This window comes from Pongo pygmaeus, chromosome X, assembly GCF_028885625.2.
Source record: "Pongo pygmaeus isolate AG05252 chromosome X, NHGRI_mPonPyg2-v2.0_pri, whole genome shotgun sequence".
Classification (NCBI taxonomy): domain Eukaryota; kingdom Metazoa; phylum Chordata; class Mammalia; order Primates; family Hominidae; genus Pongo; species Pongo pygmaeus.
This window is the reverse complement of record NC_072396.2, coordinates 112,869,640-112,878,003: the sequence shown is the minus strand read 5'-3', so window position 1 is coordinate 112,878,003 and position 8,364 is coordinate 112,869,640.

Sequence of the window (8,364 nt, the reverse complement as noted above, 5' to 3'; positions counted from 1 at the left end):
GTGAACCGCAAATGCTGCTGTCTGATCGTTCCTCTGGAAGTTTTGTCTCAGAGGAGTACCCGGCCGTGTGAGGTGTCAGTCTGCCCCTACTGGGGGGTGCCTCCCAGTTAGGCTGCTCGGGTTCAGGGGTCAGGGACCCACTTGAGGAGGCAGTCTGCCCATTCTCTGATCTCCAGCTGCGTGCTGGGAGAACCACTGCTCTCTTCAAAGCTGTCAGACAGGGACATTTAAGTCTGCAGAGGTTACTGCTGTCTTTTTGTTTGTCTGTGCCCTGCCCCCAGAGGTGGAGCCTACAGAGGCAGGCAGGCCTCCTTGAGCTGTGGTGGGCTCCACCCAGTTCGAGGTTCCGGGCTGCTTTGTTTACCTAAGCAAGCCTGGGCAATGGCGGGCGCCCCTCCCCCAGCCTCGCTGCCACCTTGCAGTTTGATCTCAGACTGCTGTGCTAGCAATCAGCGAGACTCCGTGGGCGTAGGACCCTCTGAGCCAGGTGCGGGATATAGTCTCCTGGTGCACCGTTTTTTAAACTCTTCGGAAAAGCGCAGTTTTCAGGTGGGAGTGACTCGATTTTCCAGGTGCCGTCTGTCACCCCTTTCTTTGACTAGGAAAGGGAACTCCCTGACCCCTTGCACTTCTCAAGTGAGGCAATGCCTCGCCCTGCTTTGGCTCAAGCACGGTGTGCTGCACCTACTGACCTGTGCCCACTGTCTGGCACTCCCTAGTGAGATGAACCCGGTACCTCAGATTGAAATGCAGAAATCACCCGTCTTCTGCGTCACTCACACTGGGAGCTGTAGACCGGAGCTGTTCCTATTCGGCCATCTTGGCTCCTCCCCCCTACATTGACATTTCTCTAAAGAAGATACACAAATCCAACAAGCACATAAGACTCTCAGAATCATTAGTCATTAGGGAAATGCAAATCAAAACCACAGTGAGACCTGTGCAGTGGCCCCATGCCTGTAATCCCAGTACTTTAGGAGGCCAAAGCGGGAGGATAGCTTGAGCCCAGGAATTTGAGACCAGCCTAGGCAACAAATCAACACCCCATATGTACAAAAAATAAATAAAAATAAATTAGCCAGACATGATGGCATGTGCCTTTAGTCCCAGCTACTCAGTAGGCTGAGGCAAGAGGATTCCTTGAGCCCAGGTTTTGAGGCTGCAGTGAGGTATCATTCTGCCACTGCTCTCCAGCCTGGGTGACAGAGCCTTGTCTAAATAAAAACAACAACAGCAACACCAAAAACCACCAAAATGAGATGCCACTCTACACTCACTGGGATGGCAATAATTAAAAATGGAAAAATAACACATTTTTGTAAAGATGTGGAAAAACTGGACTTTTGCGCATAGCTGGTGGGAATGTGAAATGGTATTGGTCCAGTAGAAAACAGTTTGGCTTAACTTCCTCAAGAAGTTAAACAGAATTACTATATGACTCAGCAAATTCACTCCTAGGCCTACCTGAAATACTTGAAAACAAGTATTCAAACAAATATTTGTCCATGAATGTTCATAGCAGCGCTATTCAAAATCACCAAATGGTGGAAACAACATATTTGTCAATGGATGAATGGACAAACAAATGTGGCATAACCATACGATGTATTATTATGCAACATAAAAGAGAATGAAGTACTCATACATGCTATAACATGGATGAACCCTGAAAACATTATGCTAAATGAAAAAAAAAGCAGACCCAAAAAAGTCACATATTGTAAGATTCCATTTATATAAAACATTCAGAATAGGTAAATCTATAGAGACGGAAAGTAGATTAGTGGCTGCCAGTGGCTATGGGGCCTGGAGAGTGACTCCTTAATGGATATGGGGTTTTCTTTTGGAGTGATGAGACTGTTTTGTAGCTAGATAAAGGAGGTGGTTGCACCACACTGCACACTGTGGATGTACTAAATGGCACTCGAATTGTTTGCTTTAAGATGGTTAGTTTTAAGTTACTTTAATTTAACTTGAATTTAAAAAATAAAGGAATGAAGTACCAGCACATGCAACAACATGGATGATCCTTGTTAAAGAAGCCAGACACAAAAGGCCATATATGTTGTATGATTCCATTTATACGAAATGTCCAGAATAGGCAAATCTATAGAGACAGAAAACAGACTGGTGGTTTCGTAGGGCCAGGAGGAGGAAGGGATGAGGAAAATGGGGTGTGATTGCATGGGATTATTTTCAGGGTGATGAAAATGTTCTGGAATTAGGATTGATGGTTGAAAAATTTTGTGAATATACTAGAAACCATTACATTGTACCCTTTAAGAGAGTGAATTTTATTGTATATGAATTATGTCTAATATAAGAGAGAATATACTGTTTAAACAAAAATAATAACAATGTAGTGTGGTATTTATAACATAATAAACATAGCGTATGAAAATAGTGGTGCAAAGATCAAGAGGGGAGAATTGAAAGTATACTATTGTAACATTCTTATAGCATACATGAAGTGGTATTATGTGACTTGAATATAGACTGTGATAAGTTAAAAATATGTGCCATAAACTCTAAAGCAGCCACTAAATTAACCAAACAAAATGTTATAGTTAATATCCACAAAGGAGATAAAAGGGAATCAGAAAAAATATTCAATTAATCCAAAACAAAGCATAAAAAGTGAACACATTACAAATGAGGCAAATAGAAAACAAATAAGATAACAGAGTTGAACTTAACCATATCAATAAGCACATTAAATGCAGTCCATTAAAAAATAAAAATTGTCACATTGTATTAAAAAGTAGGATCCAACTATGTGCCCCTCAAGAAATGCACTTCAAATAGAAAGAAAGAACTAGTTAAAAGTAAAATAATGAAAAAATATGTTAACACTAACACAAGGAAAGCTGGATGGCTATATTGCTATCAATGTAGTTTTCAGAGCAAATAATATTAACATTTTCTTTACTATATTACTATTATCATAATAATAAAGAGATCATTTTATCAAGGGGATATAACAATCATATTTATGCACCTAAAAGCAAATTTTCAAAATAGATGAAGGAAAAACAGATAGAGCTGCAAGAAGAAAAGCGCTAGCACACTTTCATGCACCCATGGGTGCTTCTGCCTGCTCAGAGAATAAAAGAAAATGCTGCTTTCTGAGTAGGAGAAGGAAGTGTTTGTAAAAATGGCTTCAGGTTGTTATCACTTTACACTCCATGGGGAGTAGTTTTCTGTGCTGTTGCTGGCCTTAAGGTGGGCAACAACTGCCACATCTGAAAGTACATAGTCAACTTAATAACAAACCCAGTAACCTCAAAGCCAGGCTTATTTCTGATTGCAATAAGCTATGCAGAGCCCTATTTTAGCCCACATGTTCTCTAACTTGTCTTTAACCTTTCCTGTCTCTCTAATCTGATAAATAGCCACATACTGCTTGGCCCAGCTGGCTTTATGTTTGCTCATATGATTCCTAGTGTAAATTTCCGCTAAAGGAGTCAAATAAGGGAAACTTCTGCATGTAAAATGTGACCAATGGAGGTTACAGTTAGCAAACTCAAATTGCTTCTATGTATTTATGTATATTAAGTGTAAACAAAATATAACAAACTTTACTGTTGGAGCTAAAGAAATTTTCCCCTCCATGGAGTCCTTTCTGCATTGTCTATAATAGATAATAAAATTAGCAGGATGGTCTCAGATTTACAAAATTGGCCCTTCCTTAGACACTAATAGCATTGATGAGGCTGCAGGCCAGGGCATTTAAATTCCAGGAGTTCATCTGGATTCAAAAGCCCTGAGGAAGTTCACATGAGGGCACCAGGCCACACCCATCAAGTTTTCTTTAGCTATAGAGGCTTAGACCAGACAGAGTATCCTGAGGTACAATGGATTAACTATAAGCCCCCTGTGTCTAAAGGTTAATTCCAAGCGGTTTCAGGTGCTGCAAAGGTGCTAGGAAAGCATTCATCCTTACCTGGGAACCAAGACTTCCAAAACATACAGCCTATCACTTCTCATGAGGCAGAGACCCCTATATATATTGCTATAAATGTCTACCACACAGGATTATAAGATTTTAGATATAGGCATCTTCATGGCTCAAAAGTGACGATTAGATTTGGAGTGAAAAGAACTTAGTAACTTGTCCTGTGACTTTTGGGGTCAGTTAACCATTCCAAGGCTCAGCTTCTGCATCTGTATATTGGAGACTAATCCTTGCACTGCTTGAGTACATCAGAGTTGTTGAGACTCAGATGAAATGTGTAAAGGATGATATTTTAATAAGAACTACATACATATAAGGTGTTAGTCTTATTACTACTGAGGTGTTAGAGGTAGCCTTCCTTGCAGCCCAAGCAAAGGTAAAATTATTGTGTCAGAGAGACACAAAGATCTGACATCGGGGGTTACCATTGTAGCTTATGATAGACCAGCAACAGCAAGCACTTTGCTGGCCCTATGAAAATCAATCAGAAAACTATTTTGCTTGAAGAGAAAGTATGCTGGCTTCTTGGTAGGTTCAGTGTGGGACTGGTTGAAATTACCAAGTACGGTATTCTCAGGCTGTCTTTGGCTTTAGAACATGACCTGTCTTCCATAATCCCTAGTATAAGCATTCACTCTGGTACCCTTGAACAGAAGGGAAGCAGATCTGAAGAACTTCTGCAGGCTTACTTTTACAGATGCTCTTGAGGCTAGAAAACCACTAATAAATTACTCATTTCTCAGCTAGTAACACTTTAGGGCTTTTCACTGACTGCAAGCAGGTATATCTGGCTTAGCAGATTCCTCTGGTTGAAGTAATACTACCAGGAGTTTCTTTTTGGAGCTTTCAGAGATGAGTTATTGGTACTTGTAATCTAGTCTGCTAGTGAGTTAACAAATTAATTATTTGAAGTTAAGATGGAGGAAGACAAATGACTACCTGGGGGAAATAAAAGTGCATTCTTTAGAGATCCAGTGGGACACTATTTGGAAAAAGATAAATCATTTAGGATCATAAGGAACATATTTTGCCTCATTTCACCATAAGTACCCTGGAACACAGCTTCCAATAACTCTTGATAAACTAGGTCTTAGATTAAGTGGTGTTAAGTCATATTTCTGCTGCCCATCCCTTAGTTCAAAGTCAAAGATGCATGCTTAATCATGCATGTCAGTTTTATCAATTCACTCTCATTTTGTCACATACGGAAATAAAGCACTTTCTCTAGATTTTGGGAACTAGAAGTGTTGAGTATTTGTTGGAGTATCAACAGCAAAAGTACAACACACTTAAATTAGGATAATCTGAGGAGAGTTTAATTAGAGATATATAGATGGTGTGGAGGGGGAATCACAAATGGTTGTTCAGGAATCCAGGTCTAGCAGCACAGCAACAGAAGACTTGTCACCATACCCATCACACCTAGACCTGAAAACATGAGAAGGGGTTAGTGGAACCAGAAAGGAAGATAATTAGGAATAGTAAGTCATCTTGAGAGGAGTAGGGACATTCAATTGAGAGTCACAAGCCAACCTGAGGTGACCTCATAGAGAAAGAGCCATGAAAATAAATACCCTAACCCAACTCTTGTCCCCTCCTCTGGTATTCTGCTGGGACTTCCAACTGGTTGAACCCAATCAGAAGCCAGAGGGCTCAGGAACCCTCTGGGGCAGAAAGCAGGATGAAATGTGATGGTGGAGGGGGAAACAGAAGATATTTGGCATAAATTGGTATGATGTAAGCAATTTGTTATCCTGTAGGGTCAGGTGTTGGGTATGCAGTCCACTAATAGAGAAAGAGATGATTAAGATTACATAAATGTGATTTTAGCCCATGTTTTGGGGAACAGGTTGGTGAGCCAGCTTCCTGCAGACAGCAACTCTTGCAAAAATCCCCATTATCTGGCCTAGAGTTAGTAAGATTTGGTAGTCAAAGACAGACTAGCATACCTCTTCTCCAGTGTACATACAGTAAGTCCTCAGTTAACGTCCATAGGTTCTTGGAAACTTCGACTTTAAAGCTAAATGACATGTAATAAATCCATTTTTTCTTCATCAGCATTATAACTGAATAATATTGGACATCATTTCCTTTAAAGTCACAGCTTCTAAAAATATATTGACCACGTGAAGGGAGGATTTACTGTATTATGGTCACTGCTTATTCTCCTGGTTGAGTTCATTTTAGATTGCTATCCGTCATGGTGTCCTTAGCTAACAAGCATCCAATCAATATTTGTTGATATAGAACTCAGGAGACAGGCCTCTCTGGATTCAATTCCAACTTAGGAGTATTTCCACCAAACAAACTTTCCAAGCTCCCTGAATATACTCTAAAACCACTGCTCTAAAATGGAAATGACATATGATTTTATTTTGGAGCTGCCTAGGGATGAAGGTGTTTGTATAGTCCAGCATGAGAACTGAGTTTCTCTGCCAAGGAAACCAATTGAAGTTCCGGCCAAACAAAAGTGATTGCTCCTTGCTTCTATGTTGAGAGGCATGGGAAGTGCTACCAGAACCAACTGTTAATCAGGCTCTTAAGAAGAGAATCTGACCAACATGAAGAAACCCCGTCTCTACTAAAAATACAAAATTAGCCAGGTGTGGTGGCACATGCCTGTAATCCCAGCTACTCAGGAGGCTGAGGCAGGAGAATCGCTGAACCCAGGAGGTGGAGGTTGCAGTGAGCCGAGATCGTGCCATTGCACTCCAGCCTGGGCAACAAGAGCGAAACTCCGTCTCAAAAACAAACAAACAAACAAAAGAGAATCTTTGACAGCAAAGCTGTTCTCTTCATTTTGGACGCAGACATTGGGAAACTAGGCCACCTCTTAAAATATTTGCTAATGATTTTTATGAGGGCGAAAGAATAAATGAAACTTAAAACAGGGAATCTAGAGACAGGACTTTAGACAACCCTACCACCACCAACAATGAGCTCAAACAAATCATTACACATGCTGATTCATTTTTATAGGCAATAGTGCCCTCTTGTGATTAACTTCTGAATAAGCATTTGATGGCTTGGCATGACATTGAGGCAAAGAACCTCATTGCCACTACAAGAATGAAAAAGTGTTCTTCAAATTTGGATGGGTGGGAAAAAACATCATACAATCACAAGGTGTCCGATGCAACCTCCTTTGGAAGCAATGAGTGTGACACCAACATGGCATAGATCAGGCCAATAAGCTATAAAAATAATTGGAATGTCTACTTTCTTATACAACATATGTGTGTGTGTGTATACACTTACCCATATATGTGTGTGTATGTATGTGTATATATATGTATATATATATATGAAGTTATTCATGTAGACCTCAACTTTTCGGAAGATACATGTGCACGTGTGTGCGGGTACACACACACACACACACACACACACACACACAGAGCTATAAAATACTAGGATTTGGTCCTCAAGTAACATCTGAATCACGGAAGATTCATTAACTGGTAAAACCACATTTGGTACACATAACTATTTGGTAGTCAAACTATCTGATTAAGCAGAATAGTTCATTCATTTCCTGCCAATGTGAGAAAGCTATTAATTGTGTATGACTGTAAAACTCGCCATAGTACTTCTGGAATTTTCACAGATGATAAAAAAGCAAAAAAAAAAAAACAAAAAAAAAAAAACAAAACAAAACACAAAAAACTCACCATAGGTAATTAGTAGAGCAGCTAGATTAATCTTTGAATAATTCATCGCAAGGGAGGGTTAACAATATTAATGTCCTGGAATGAATTTGTGTACTTCAAACAACAAAGCAAGGCTAGGAATAGTTAGGGATTTAAGAAACACATAGACTAGCTGCACATGCAACAATTTAAAAATTAGGAGGTTCTGGGATGGGCATGGTGGCTCACGCCTGTAATCTCAGCATTCTGGGAGGCCGAGGCAGGCGGATCGCTTGACTTCAGGAGTTCAAGACCAGCCTGGGCAACATGGTGAAACCCCGTCTCTACTAAAAATACAAAAAATTAGCCGGGCATGGTGGTATGCACCTGTAATTCCAGCTACTCCGGAGGCTGAGGTGGGAGAATCACTTGAACCCAGGAGGTGGATGTTGCAGTGAGCCGAGATTATGCCATTGCACTCCAGCCTGGATGACAGAGGAGACTGTCTCAAAACAAAACAAAACAAACCAAACAAACAAACAAAGGAGGTTCTTTTTGGGCCAAGGCTTTCAACCAGCTATAAATGAGAGGGAAAGCTACAAAAAGCAAAATCTTTGGAATTAGTGTTTGCGACTATAACAGAAGGGGCACCTTTGAGTGTATACCATGTAGAAAAATCTGTGGGGCTGTGATATGGTGTTTTCAGTTACAATTACTCATTACTGACTTTAGGCATGGGACTAAATGAAAACATAAAGCTAAAATTTGCGATTGGTGGCT